This window comes from Dama dama, chromosome 30, assembly GCF_033118175.1.
Source record: "Dama dama isolate Ldn47 chromosome 30, ASM3311817v1, whole genome shotgun sequence".
Taxonomy (NCBI): domain Eukaryota; kingdom Metazoa; phylum Chordata; class Mammalia; order Artiodactyla; family Cervidae; genus Dama; species Dama dama.
The window spans coordinates 2,876,580-2,891,619 of record NC_083710.1 but is presented as its reverse complement, the minus strand read 5'-3'; positions in this window follow the sequence as shown (position 1 = coordinate 2,891,619).

Here is a 15,040-nt window from a genome sequence, read left to right as displayed (position 1 = left end):
TCAAGTCTAGAGGGATCCTGAGGTCACTGGAGCAACACGAAAGGGCTCCGTGGACCCCAAATCAACTCGAGATGAGAGCTTAGTCCCTGCCTTTGACTCAAGAGGAATATCAACTTTCCACAAGCACCTCAAGAGGAGGCTTCTCTCAGCTACAGGTACGTGAGAGGGACCCTGAGTTTGTGGCCTCAAGTGGAATGGACACCGAGATGCTCTGACTCGAAGTAAGGCTGGATATCCCTGCAGTGAATTGAATGCAGGCTCGTCTTGCATCTCCCAAGATGAAGGGATGTCTGAATCCCCTGTGGAGACCACAGAGAAAGACCTAATTTTCCGCCTCATCCCGACCGGAGGCCTCAGATCCTTTGAAAATTCGAGAGGTCCGCGGAGATTAATGCTTCTAAAGTAGACGATGCCTGACTCCTCTTGAAAATGGATAGGAGTCCCAGGATCCCTGTGGCACGTGGAAAGGGACCCTGGGTCTCCCGCCTCATGTGGAGATGCCTCCCCATTGCCATACCAAGACTCGAGGAGAATCCCGAGGTGTCCCTCGCACCTAGGCAGGAGTCCTGACGTCGCTGAACAAACACGTGTCTGGAAGGGCCCTACTCGTCGTAACTCGAGAATATACACCAGGTTCCGGCCGCAACTCGAGAAAAACCATGAGATTTCCCCCTCGCCGCGAGTTGAGGCCCGATTCCCCTGCACTGCATGCAGAGCAATTCCGTGTTCCACATCAAACGTGAAAGGAGCCTTGATTTCCTTGATGGCACTCCAGAGAAAACCCAAGATCACTGTCTCAAGTCTAGAGGGATCCTGAGGTCACTGGAGCAACACGAAAGGGCTCCGTGGACCACAAATCAACTCGAGATGAGAGCTTAGTCCCTGGCTTCGACTCAAGAGGAATACCAACTTTCCATAAGCACCTCAAGAGGAGGCTTCTCTCAGCTACAGGTATGTGAGAGGGACCCTGAGTTTGTGGCCTCAAGTGCAATGGACACCGAGATGCTCTGACTCGAAATAAGGCCGGATATCCCTGCAGTGAATTGAATGCAGGCTCGTCTTGCATCTCCCAAGAGGAAGGGATGTCTGAATCCCCTGTGGAGACCACAGAGAAAGACCGAGTTCTCCGCCTCATCGTGACCGGAGGCCTCACATCCTTTAAAAACTCGAGAGGTCCGCGGAGATCAATGCTTCCAAAGCAGACGATGCCTGACTCCTCTTGAAAATGGATACGAGTCCCAGGATAACTGTGGCACGTGGAAAGGGACCCTGGGTCTCCCGCCTCACGTGGAGACGCGTCCCAATTGCCATGCCAAGACTCGAGGAGAATCCCGAGGTGTCCCTCGCACCTAGGCAGGAGTCCTAACGTCGCTGAACAAACACGTGTCTGGAAGGGCCCTACTCGTCGTAACTCAAGAATATACACCAGGTTCCGGCCGCAACTCGAGAAAAACCATGAGATTTCCCCCTCGCCGCGAGTTGAGGCCTGATTCCCCTGCACTGCATGCAGAGCAATTCCGTGTTCCACATCAAACGTGAAAGGAGCCTTGATTTCCTTGATGGCACTCCAGAGAAAACCCAAGATCACTGTCTCAAGTCTAGAGGGATCTTGAGGTCACTGGACCAAAAGGAAAGGGCTCCGTGGACCCCAAATCCACTCGAGATGAGAGCTTAGTCCCTGGCTTCGACTCAAGAGGAATACCAACTTTCCACAAGCACCTCAAGAGGAGGCTTCTCTCAGCTACAGGTATATTTGAGGGATCCTGAGTTTTTGGCCTCAAGTGGAATGGACACCGAGATGCTCTGACTCGAAGTAAGGCCGGATATCCCTGCAGTGAATTGAATGCAGGCTCGTCTTGCATCTCCCAAGACGAAGGGATGTCTGAATCCCCTGTGGAGACCACAGAGAAAGACCGAGTTCTCCGCCTCATCTCGACCGGAGGCCTCACATCCTTAGAAAACTCGAGAGGTCTGCAGAGATCAATGCTTCCAAAGGAGACGATTCCTGACTCCTCTTGAAAATGGATAGGTGTCCCAAGATCCCTGTGGCACGTGGAAAGGGACCCTGGGTCTCCCTCCTCACGTGGAGAGGCGTCCCAATTGCCATGCCAAGACTCGAGGAGAATCCCGAGGTGTCCCTCGCACCTAGGCAGGTATCCTGACGTCGCTGAATAAACAGGTGTCTCGAAGGGCCCTCCCCGTCGTAACTCGAGAATATACCCCTGGTTCCGGCCGCAACTCGAGAAAAACCATGAGACTTCCCCCTCGCCGCGAGATGAGGCCCGATTCCCCTGCCCTGCGTGCAGAGCAATACCGTATTCCACATCAAAAGTGAAAGGAGCCTTGATTTCCTTGATGGCACTCCAGAGAAAACCCAAGATCACTGTCTCTAGTCTAGAGGGATCCTGAGGTCACTGGAGCAAAACGAAAGGGCTCCGTGGACTCCAAATCAACTCGAGATGAGAGCTTAGTCCCTGGCTTCGAATCAAGAGGAATACCAACTTTCCACAAGCACCTCAAGAGGAGGCTTCTCTCAGCTACAGGTATGTGATAGGGACCCTGAGTTTGTGGCATCAAGTGGAATGGACACCGAGATGCTCTGACTCGAAGTAAGGCCGGATATCCCTGAGTGAATTGAATGCAGGCTCCTCTTGCATCTCCCAAGACGAAGGGTTATCTGAATCCGCTGTGGAGCCACAGAGAAAGACCTAGTCCTCCGCCTCATCGCGACCGGAGGCCTCACATCCTTTGAAAACTCGAGAGGTCCGCAGAGATCAATGCTTCCAAAGGAGACGATGCCTGACTCCTCTTGAAAATGGATAGGAGTCCTGGGATCCCTGTGGCACGTGGAAAGGGACCCTGGGTCTCCCGCCTCGCGTGGAGACGCGTCCAAATTGCCATGCCAAGACTCGAGGAGAATCCCGAGGTGTCCCTCGCACCTAGGCAGGAGTCCAGACGTCGCTGAACAAACACGTGTCTGGAAGGGCACTCCCCATCGTAACTCGAGAATACACCCCAAGTTCGGGCCGCAACTCGAGAAAAACCATGTGACTTCCCCCTCGCCGCGAGATGAGGCCCGATTCCCCTGCACTGCGTGCAGAGCAATTCCGTGTTCCACATCAAACGTGAAAGGAGCCTTGATTTCCTTGATGGCACTCCAGAGAAAACCGAAGTTCACTGTCTCAAGTCTAGAGGGATCCTGAGGTCACTGGACCAACAGGAAAGGGCTCCGTGGACCCCAAATCAACTCGAGATGAGAGCTTAGTCCCTGGCTTCGACTCAAGAGGAATACCAACTTTCCACAAGCACCTCAAGAGGAGGTTTCTCTCAACTACAGGTATGTGAGAGGTACCCTGAGTTTGTGGCCTCAAGTGGAATGGACACCAAGATGCTCTGACTCGAAGTAAGGCCGGATATCCCTGCAGTGAATTGAATGCAGGCTCGTCTTGCATCTCCCTAGAAGAAGGATTTCTGAATCCCCAGTGGAGACCACAGAGAAAGACCGAGTTCTCCGCCTCATCGCGACCAGAGGCCTCACATCCTTTGAAAACTCGAGAGGTCCGCGGAGGTCAATGCTTCCAAAGGAGACGATGCCTGACTCCTCTTGAAAATGGATAAGAGTCCCAGGATCCCTGTGGCACGTGGAAAGGGACCCTGGGTCTCCCGCCTCACGTGGAGACGTGTCCCAATTGCCATGCCAAGACTCGAGGAGAATCCCGAGGTATCCCTCGCACCTAGGCAGGAGTCCTGACGTTGCTGAACAAACACGTGTCTGGAAGGGCCCTCCCCGTCGTAACTCGAGAATATACCCCAGGTTCTGTCCGCAACTCGAGAAAAACCATGAGAATTCCCCTTCGCCGCGAGATGAGGCCCGATTCCCCTGCCCTGCGTGCAGAGCAATTCCATTTTCCACATCAACGTGAAAGGAGCCTTGATTTACTTGATGGCACTCCAGAGAAAACCAAAGTTCACTGTCTCAAGTCTAGAGGGATCCTGAGGTCACTGGAGCAACATGAAAGGGCTCCGTGGACCCAAAATCAACTGGAGATGAGAGCTTAGTCCCTGGCTTCGACTCAAAAGGAATACCAACTTTCCACAAGCACCTCAAGAGGAGGCTTCTCTCAGCTACAGGTATGTGAGAGGGCCCCTGAGTTTGTTGCCTCACGTGGAATGGACACCGAGATGCTCTGACTCGAAGTAAGGCCAGATATCCCTGCAGTGAATTGAATGCAGGCTCGTCTTGCATCTCCCACGATGAAGGGATGTCTGAATCCCATGTGGAGATGACAGAGAAAGACCGAGTTCTCCGCCTCATCGCGAGCGGAGGCCTCACATCCTTTGAAAACTCGAGAGGTCCGCGGAGATCAATGCTTCCAAAGGAGACGATGCCTGACTCCTCTTGAAAATGGATAGGAGTCCCAGGATCACTGCGGCACGTGGAAAGGGACCCTGGGTCTCCCGCCTCACGTGTAGACGCCTCCCAATTGCCATGCCAAGACTCGAGGAGAATGCCGAGTTGTCCCTCGCTCCTAGGCAGGAGTCCTGACGTCGCTGAACAAACACGTGTCTGGAAGGGCCCTCCCCGTTGTAACTCGAGAATATACCCCAGGTTCCGGCCGTAACTCGAGAAAAACCATGAGACTTCCCCCTGCCGTCACATTTGGCCCGATTCCCCTGGACTGCGTGCAGAGCAATTCCGTGTTCCACCTCAAACGTGAAAGGAGACTTAATTTCCTTGATGGCACTCCAGAGAAAACCCAAGATCACTGTCTCAAGTCTAGAGGGATCCTGAGGTCACTATAGCAACACGAAAGGGCTCCGTGGACCACAAATCAACTCGAGATGAGAGCTTAGTCCCTGGCTTCGACTCAAGAGGAATGCCACCTTTCCACAAGCACCTCAAGAGGTGGCTTCTCTCAGCTATAGGTATGTGAGAGGGACCCTGAGTTTGTGGCCTCAAGTGGAATGGACACCGAGATGCTCTGACTCGAAGTAAGGCCGGATATCCCTGCAGTGAATTGAATGCAGGCTCGTCTTGCATCTCCCAAGACGAAGGGTTGTCTGAATCCGCTGTGGAGGCGAAAGAGAAAGACCTAGTCCTCCGACTCATCGCGAGCGGAGGCCTCACATCCTTTGAAAATTCGAGAGGTATGCGGAGATCAATGCTTCCAAAGGAGACGATGCCTGACTCCTCTTGAAAATGTATAGGAGTCCCAGGATCCCTGTGGCAGGTGGAAAGGGACACTGGGTCTCCCGCCTCACGTGAATTCGCGTCCAAATTGCCATGCCAAGACTCGCGGAGAATCCGGAGTTTCCCTCGCACCTAGGCAGGAGTCCTGACGTCGCTGAACAAACACGTGTCTGGAAGGGCCCTCCCCATCGTAACTCGAGAATATACCCCAGGTTCCGGCCGCAACTCGAGAAAAACCATGAGACTTCCCCCTCGCGGCGAAATGAGGCCCGATTCCCCTGCACTGCGGGCAGAGCATTTCCGTGTTCCACATCAAACGTGAAAGGAGCCTTGATTTCCTTGATGGCACTCCCGAGAAAACCCAAGATCACTGTCTCAAGTCTAGAGGGATCCTGAGGTCACTGGAGCAACACGAAAGGGCTTCGTGGACCCCAAATCAACTCGAGATGAGAGCTTAGTCCCTGCGTTTGACTCAAGAGCAATAACAACTTTCCACAAGCACCTCAAGAGGAGGATTCTCTCAGCTACAGGTATGTGAGAGGGACCCTGAGTTTGTGGCCTCAAGTGGAATGGACACCGAGATGCTCTGACTCGAAGTAAGACCGGATATCCCTGCAGTGAATTGAATGCAGGCTCGTCTTGCATCTCCCAAGACGAAGGGATGTCTGAATCCCCTGTGGAGACCACAGAGAAAGACCTAATTTTCCGCCTCATCGCGACCGGAGGCCTCACATCCTTTGAAAATTCGAGAGGTCAGCGGAGATTAATGCTTCCAAAGTAGACGATGCCTGACTCCTCTTGAAAATGGATAGGAGTCCCAGGATCCCTGTGGCACGTGGAAAGGGACCCTGGGTCTCCCGCCTCATGTGGAGATGCGTCCCCATTGCCATACCAAGACTCGAGGAGAATCCCGAGGTGTCCCTCGCACCTAGGCAGGAGTCCTGACGTCGCTGAACAAACACGTGTCTGGAAGGGCCCTCCCCGTTGTAACTCGAGAATGTACCCCAGGTTCTGGCCGCAACTCGAGAAAAACCATGACACTTCCCCCTCGCCGCTAGATGAGTCCCGATTCCCCTGCAATGCGTGCAGAAAAATTCCGTGTTCCACATCAAACGTGAAAGGAGCCTTGATTTCCTTGATGGCACTCCAGAGAAAACCCAAGATCACTGTCTCAAATCTAGAGGGATCCTGAGGTCACTGGAGCAACACGAAAGAGCTCCGTGGACCACAAATCAACTCGAGATGAGAGCTTAGTCCCTGGCTTCGACTCAAGAGGAATACCAACTTTCCACAAGCACCTCAAGAGGAGGCTTCTCTCATCTACAGGTATGTGAGAGGGACCCTGAGTTTGTGGCCTCAAGTGCAATGGACACCGAGATGCTCTGACTCGAAATAAGGCCGGATATCCCTGCAGTGAATTGAATGCAGGCTCGTCTTGCATCTCCCAAGACGAAGGGATGTCTGAATCCCCTGTGGAGACCACAGAGAAATACCGACTTCTCCGCCTCATCATGACCGGAGGCCTCACATCCTTTGAAAACTCGAGAGGTATGCGGAGATCAATGCTTCCAAAGCAGACGATGCCTGACTCCCCTTGAAAATGGATACGAGTCCCAGGAACCATGTGGCACGTGGAAAGGGACTCTGGGTCTCCCGCCTCACGTGGAGACGCGTCCAAATTGCCATGCATCCCGAGGTGTCCCTCGCACCTAGGCAGGAGTCCTGACGTCGCTGAACAAACACGTGTCTGGAAGGGCCCTACCCGTCGTACCTCGAGAATATACCCCAGGTTCCGGCCGCAACTCGAGAAAAACCATGAGATTTCCCCCTCGCCGCGAGTTGAGGCCCGATTCCCCTGCACTGCATGCAGAGCAATTCCGTGTTCCACATCAAACGTGAAAGGAGCCTTGATTTCCTTGATGGCACTCCAGAGAAAACCCAAGATCACTGTCTCAAGTCCAGAGGGATCCTGAGATCACTGGACCAACAGGAAAGGGCTCGGTGGACCCCAAATCAACTCGAGATGAGAGCTTAGTCCCTGGCTTCGACTCAAGAGGAATACCAACTTTCCACAAGCACCTCAAAGGAGGCTTCTCTCAGCTACAGGTATGTGACAGGGCCCCTGAGTTTGTGGCCTCAAGTGGAATGGACACCGAGATGCTCTGACTCGAAGTAAGGCCGGATATCCCTGCAGTGAATTGAATGCAGGCTCGTCTTGCATCTCCCAAGACGAAGGGATGTCTGAATCCCCTGTGGAGACCACAGAGAAAGACCTAATTCTCCGCCTCATCGCGAGCGGAGGCCTCACATCCTTTGAAAACTCGAGAGGTCCGCGGAGATCAATGCTTCCAAAGGAGACGATGCCTGACTCCTCTTGAAAATGGATAGGAGTCCCAGGATCCCTGTGGCACGTGGAAAGGGACCCTGGGTCTCCCGCTTCACGTGGAGAGGCGTCCCAATTGCCATGCCAAGACTCGAGGAGAATCCCAAGGTGTCCCTCGCACCTAGGCAGGAGTCCTGACGTCGCTGAACAAACACGTGTCTGGAAGGGCCCTCCCCGTCGTAACTCGAGAATATACCCCAGGTTCCGGCCGCAACTCGAGAAAAACCATGAGACTTCCCCCTCGCCGCGAGATGAGGCCCGATTCCCCTGCAATGCATGCAGAGCAATTCCGTGTTCCACATCAAACGTGAAAGGAGCCTTGATTTCCTTGATGGCACTCCAGAGAAAACCCAAGATCAATGTCTCAAGTCTAGAGGGATCCTGAGGTCACTGGAGCAACACGAAAGGGCTCCGTGGACCCCAAATCAACTCGAGATGAGAGCTTAGTCCCTGGCTTAGACTCAAGAGGTATACCAACTTTCCACAAGCACCTCAAGAGGAGGTTTCTCTCAGCTACAGGTATGTGAGAGGTACCCTGAGTTTGTCTCCTCAAGTGGAATGGACACCGAGATGCTCTGACTCGAAGTAAGGCCGGATATCCCTGCAGTGAATTGAATGCAGGCTCGTCTTGCATCTCCCTAGAAGAAGGATGTCTGAATCCCCAGTGCAGACCACAGAGAAAGACCGAGTTCTCCGCCTCATCGCGACCAGAGGCCTCACATCCTTTGAAAACTCGAGAGGTCCGCGGAGGTCAATGCTTTCAAAGGAGACGATGCCTGACTCCTCTTGAAAATGGATAAGAGTCCCAGGATCCCTGTGGCACGTGGAAAGGGACACTGGGTCTCCCGCATCACGTGGAGACGTGTCCCAATTGCCATGCCAAGACTCGAGGAGAATCCCGAGGTGTCCCTCGCACCTAGGCAGGTGTCCTGACGTCGATGAACAAACACGTGTCTGGAAGGGCCCTCCCCGTCGTAACTCGAGAATATACCCCAGGTTCCGTCCGCATCTCGAGAAAAACCATGAGAATTCCCCCTCGCCGCGAGATGAGGCCCGATTCCCCTGCCCTGCGTGCAGAGCAATTCCATTTTCCACATCAAAAGTGAAAGGAGCCTTGATTTACTTGATGGCATTCCAGAGAAAACCCAAGTTCACTGTCTCAAGTCTAGAGGGATCCTGAAGTCACTGGAGCAACACGAAAGGGCTCCGTGGACCACAAATCAACTGGAGATGAGAGCTTAGTCCCTGGCTTCGACTCAAAAGGAATACCAACTTTCCACAAGCACCTCAAGAGGAGGCTTCTCTCAGCTACAGGTATGTGAGAGGGCCCCTGAGTTTGTTGCCTCACGTGGAATGGACACCGAGATGCTCTGACTCGAAGTAAGGCCAGATATCCCTGTAGTGAATTGAATGCAGGCTCGTCTTGCATCTCCCACGATGAAGGGATGTCTGAATCCCATGTGGAGATGACAGAGAAAGACCGAGTTCTCCGCCTCATCGCGAGCGGAGGCCTCACATCCTTTGAAAACTCGAGAGGTCCGCGGAGATCAATGCTTCCAAAGGAGACGATGCCTGACTCCTCTTGAAAATGGATAGGAGTCCCAGGATCACTGTGGCACGTGGAAAGGGACCCTGGGTCTCCTGCCTCACGTGTAGACGCCTCCCAATTGCCATGCCAAGACTCGAGGAGAATGCCGAGTTGTCCCTCGCTCCTAGGCAGGAGTCCTGACGTCGCTGAACAAACACGTGTCTGGAAGGGCCCTCCCCGTCGTAACTCGAGAATATACCCCAGGTTCCGTCCGCAACTCGAGAAAAACCATGAGACTTCCCCCTCGCCGCTACATTTGGCCCGATTCCCCTGGACTGCGTGCAGAGCAATTCCGTGTTCCACCTCAAACGTGAAAGGAGACTTAATTTCCTTGATGGCACTCCAGAGAAAACCCAAGATCACTGTCTCAAGTCTAGAGGGATCCTGAGGTCCCTATAGCAACACGAAAGGGCTCCGTGGACCCCAAATCAACTCGAGATGAGAGCTTAGTCCCTGGCTTCGACTCAAGAGGAATGCCAACTTTCCACAAGCACCTCAAGAGGTGGCTTCTCTCAGCTACAGGTATGTGAGAGGGACCCTGAGTTTGTGGCCTCAAGTGGAATGGACACCGAGATGCTCTGACTCGAAGTAAGGCCGGATATCCCTGCAGTGAATTGAGTGCAGGCTCGTCTTGCATCTCCCAAGACGAAGGGTTGTCTGAATACCCTGTGGAGACTACAGAGAAATACCTAGTCCTCCACCTCAACGCAACCGGAGGCCTCACATCCTTTGAAAACTCGAGAGCTCCGCCTAGATCAATGCTTCCAAAGGAGACGATGCCCGACTCCTCTTGAAAATGGATAGGAGTCCCAGGATCCCTGTGGCACGTGGAAAGGGACCCTGGGTCTCCCGCCTCACGTGGAGACGCGTCCCAATTGACATGTCAAGACTCGAGGAGAATCCCGAGGTGTCCCTCGCACCTAGGCAGGAGTCCTGACGTCGCTGAACAAACACGTGTCTGGAAGGGCCCTCCCCAAGGTAACTCGAGAATATACCCCAGGTTCCGGCCGCAACTCGAGAAAAACCATGAGACTTCAACTTCGCCGCGAGATGAGGACGATTCCCCTGAACTGCGTGCAGAGCAATTCCGTTTTCCACATCAAACGTGAAAGGAGCCTTGATTTCCTTGATGGCACTCCAGAGAAAACCCAAGATCACTCTCTCAAGTCTAGAGGGATCCTGAGGTCACTGGACCAACAGGAAAGGGCTCCGTGGACCCCAAATCAACTCGAGATGAGAGCTTAGTCACTGGCTTAGACTCAAGAGGAATACCAACTTTCCACAAGCACCTCAAGAGGAGGCTTCTCTCAGCTACAGGTATGTGAGAGGGCCCCTGAGTTTGTGGCCTCAAGTGGAATGGACACCGAGATGCTCTGACTCGAAGTAAGGCCGGATATCCCTGCAGTGAATTGAATGCAGGCTCGTCTTGCATCTCCCAAGACGTAGGGATGTTTGAATCCCCTGTGGAGACCACAGAGAAAGACCTAATTCTCCGCCTCATCGCGAGCGTAGGCCTCACATCCTTAGAAAAATCGAGAGGTCCGCGGAGATTAATGCTTCCAAAGGAGACGATGCCTGACTCCTCTTGAAAATGGATAGGAGTCCCAGGATCCCTGTGGCACGTGGAAAGGGACCCTGGGTTTCCCGCCTCAAGTGGAGACGCGTCCCAATTGCCATGCCAAGATTCGAGGAGAATCCCGAGGTGTCCCTCGTACCTAGGCAGGAGTCCAGACGTCGCTGAACAATCACATGTCTGGAAGGGCCCTCTTCGTCGTAACTCGAGAATATACCCATGGTTCCGGCCTCAACTCCAGAAAAACCATGAGACTTCCCCCTCGCCGCGAGTTGAGGCCCGATTGCCCTGCACTGCATGCAGAGCAATTCCGTGTTCCACATCAAACGTGAAAGGAGCCTTGATTTCCTTGATGGCACTCCAGAGAAAATCCAAGATCACTGTCTCAAGTCTAGAGGGATCCTGAGGTCACTGGAGCAACACGAAAGGGCTCCATGGACCCCAAATAAACTCCAGATGAGAGCTTAGTCCCTGGCTTAGACTCAAGAGGAATACCAACTTTCCACAAGCACCTCAAGAGGAGCCTTCTCTCAGCTACAGCTATGTGAGAGGTACCCTGAGTTTGTGGCCTCAAGTGGTATGGACACCGAGATGCTCTGACTCGAAGTTAGGCCGGATATCCAAGCACTGAAATGAATGCAGGCTCGTCTTCCATCTCCCAAGAGGAAGGGATGTCTGAATCCCCTGTGGAGACCACAGAGAAAGTCCTAGTCCTCCGCCTCATCGCGACCGGAGGCCTCACATCCTTTGAAAACTCGAGAGGTCTGCGGAGATCAATGCTTCCATAGGAGACGATGCCTGACTCTTCTTGAAAATCGATAGGAGTCCCAGGATCCATGTGGCACGTGGACAGGGACCCTGTGTCTCCCGCCTCACGTGGAGACGCGTCCCAATTGCCATGCCAAGACTCGAGGAGAATCCCGAGGTGTCCCTCGCACCTAGGCAGGAGTCCTGACATCGCTGAACAAACAGGTGTCTCGAAGGGCCCTCCCCGTCGTAACTCGAGAATATACCCCAGGTTCCGGCCGCAACTCGAGAAAAACCATGAGACTTCCCCCTCGCCGCGAGATGAGGCCCGATTCCCCTGCCCTGCGTGCAGAGCAATACCGTATTCCACATCAAAAGTGAAAGGAGCCTTGATTTCCTTGATGGCACTCCACAGAAAACCCAAGATCACTGTCTCTAGTCTAGAGGGATCCTGAGGTCACTGGAGCAACACGAAAGGGCTCCGTCGACCCCAAATCAACTCGAGATGAGAGCTTAGTCCCTGGCTTCGAATCAAGAGGAATACCAACTTTCCACAAACACCTCAAGAGGAGGCTTCTCTCAGCTACAGGTATGTGAGAGGGACCCTGAGTTTGTGGCCTCAAGTGGAATGGACACCGAGATGCTCTGACTCGAAGTAAGGCCGGATATCCCTGCAGTGAATTGAATGCAGGCTCGTCTTGCATCTCCCAAGACGAAGGGATGTCTGAATCCCCTGTGGAAACCACAGAGATAGACCTAATTCTCCGCCTCATCGCGAGCGGAGGCCTCACATCCTTTGAAAATTCGAGAGGTATGTGGAGATCAATGCTTCCAAAGGAGACGATGCCTGACTCCTCTTGAAAATGGAAAGGAGTCCCAGGATCCCTGTGGCACGTGGAAAGGGACACTGGGTCTCCCGCCTCATGTGGAGACGCGTCCAAATTGCCATGCCAAGACTCGAGGAGAATCCCGAGGTGTCCCTCGCACCTAGACAGGAGTTCTGACGTCGCTGAACTAACACGTGTCTGGAAGGGCCCTCCCCGTCGTAACTCGAGAATATACCCCAGATTCCGGCTGCAACTCGAGAAAAACCATGAGACTTCCCACTCGCGGCGAGATGAGGCCCGATTCCCCTGCACTGCGTGCAGAGCAATTCCGAGTTCCACATCAAACGTGAAAGGAGCCTTGATTTCCTTGATGGCACTCCTGAGAAAACCCAAGATCACTGTCTCAAGTCTAGAGGGATCCTGAGGTCACTGGAGCAACACGAAAGGGCTCCGTGGACCCCAAATCAACTCGAGATGAGAGCTTATTCCCTGCCTTTGACTCAAGAGGAATATCAACTTTCCACAAGCACCTCAAGAGGAGGCTTTTCTCAGCTACAGGTATGTGAGAGGGACCCTGAGTTTGTGGCCTCAAGTGTAATGGACACCGAGATGCTCTGACTCGAAGTAAGGCCGGATATCCCTGCAGTGAATTGAATGCAGGCTCGTCTTGCCTCTCCCAAGACGAAGGGATATCTGAATCCCCTGTGGAGACCACAGAGAAAGATCTAATTCTCCGCATCATAGCGAACGGAGGCCTAACATCCTTTGAAAACTCGAGAGGTCCGCGGAGATCAATGCTTCCAAAGGAGACGATGCCTGACTCCTCTTGAAAATGGATAGGAGTCCCAGGATCCCTGTGGCACTTGGAAAGGGACACTGGGTCTCCCGCCTCACGTGGAGATGCGTCCCAATTGCCATGCCAAGACTCGAGGAGAATCCCGAGGTGTCCCTCGCACCTAGGCATGAGTCCTGACGTCGCTGAACAAACACGTGTCTGGAAGGGCCCTCCCCGTCGTAACTCGAGAATATACCCCAGGTTCCGGCCGCAACTCGAGAAAAACCATGAGATTTCCCCCTTGCCGAGTGTTGAGGCCCGATTCCCCTGCACTGCATGCAGAGCAATTCCGTGTTCCACATCAAACGTGAAAGGAGCCTTGATTTCCTTGATGGCACTCCAGAGAAAACCCAAGATCACTGTCTCAAGTCTAGAGGGATCCTGAGGTCACTGGAGCAACACGGAAGGGCTCCGTGGACCCCAAATAAACTCGAGATGAGAGCTTAGTCCCTGGCTTAGACTCAAGAGGAATACCAAGTTTCCACCAGCACCTCAAGAGGAGGCTTCTCTCAGCTACAGGTATGTGAGAGGGACCCTGAGTTTGTGGCCTCAAGTGGAATGGACACCGAGATGCTCTGACTCGAAGTAAGTCCGAATATCCCTGCAGTGAATTGAATGCAGGCTCGTCTTGCATCTCCCAAGACGAAGGGATGTCTGAATCCCCTGTGCAGAACACAGAGAAAGACCTAGTCCTCCGCCTCATCGTGACCGGAGGCCTCACATCCTTTGAAAACTCGAGAGGTCTGCAGAGATCAATGCTTCCAAATTAGACGATGCCTGATTCCTCTTGAAAATGCATAGGAGGCCCAGGATCACTGTGGCACGTGGAAAGGGACACTGGGTCTCCCGCCTCACATGGAGATGCCTCCCAATTGCCATGCCAAGACTCGAGGAGAATTCCGAGGTGTATCTCGCACCTAGGCAGGAGTCCTGACGTCGCTGAACAAACACGTGTCTGGAAGGGCCCTCCCCGTCGTAACTCGAGAATATACCCCAGATTCCGGCCGCAACTCGAGAAAAACCATGAGACTTCCCCCTCGCCGTGATATGAGGCCCGATTCCCCTGCAATGCGTGCAGAGCAATTCCATATTCCACATCAAAAATGAAAGGAGCCTTGATTTCCTTGATGGCACTCCACAGAAAACCCAAGATCACTGTCTCTAGTCTAGAGGTATCCTGAGGTAACTGTAGAAACACGAAAGGGCTCCGTGGACCCCAAATCAACTCGAGATGAGAGCTTAGTCCCTGGCTTCGACTCAAGACGAATACCAACTTTCCACAAGCACCTCAAGAGGAGGCTTCTCTCAGCTACAGGTATGTGAGAAGGACCCTGAGTTTGTGGCCTCAAGTGGAATGGACACCGAGATGCTCTGACTCGAAGTAAGGCCGGATATCCCTGCAGTGAATTGAATGCAGGCTCGTCTTGAATCTCCCAAGACGAAGGGATGTCTGAATCCCCTGTGGAGACCACAGAGAAAGACGTAGTTCTCTGCCTCATCGCGACCGGAGGCCTCACATCCTTTGAAAACTAAAGACTTCCGCGGAGATCAATGCTTCCAAAGGAGACGATGCCTGACTCCTCTTGAAAATGGATAGGAGTCCCAGGATAACTGTGGCACGTTGAAAGGGACACTGGGTCTCCCGCCTCACGTGGAGACGCGACCCAATTGCCATGCCAAGACTCGAGGAGAATCCCGAGGTGTCCCTCGCTCCTAGGCAGGAGTCTTGACGTCGCTGAACAAACACGTGTCTGGAAGTGCCCTCCCCGTCGTAACTCGAGAATATACCCCAGGTTCCGGCCGCAACTCGAGAAAAACCATGAGATTTCCCCCTTGCCGAGTGTTGAGGCCCGATTCCCCTGCACTGCATGCAGAGCAATTCCGTGTTCCACATCA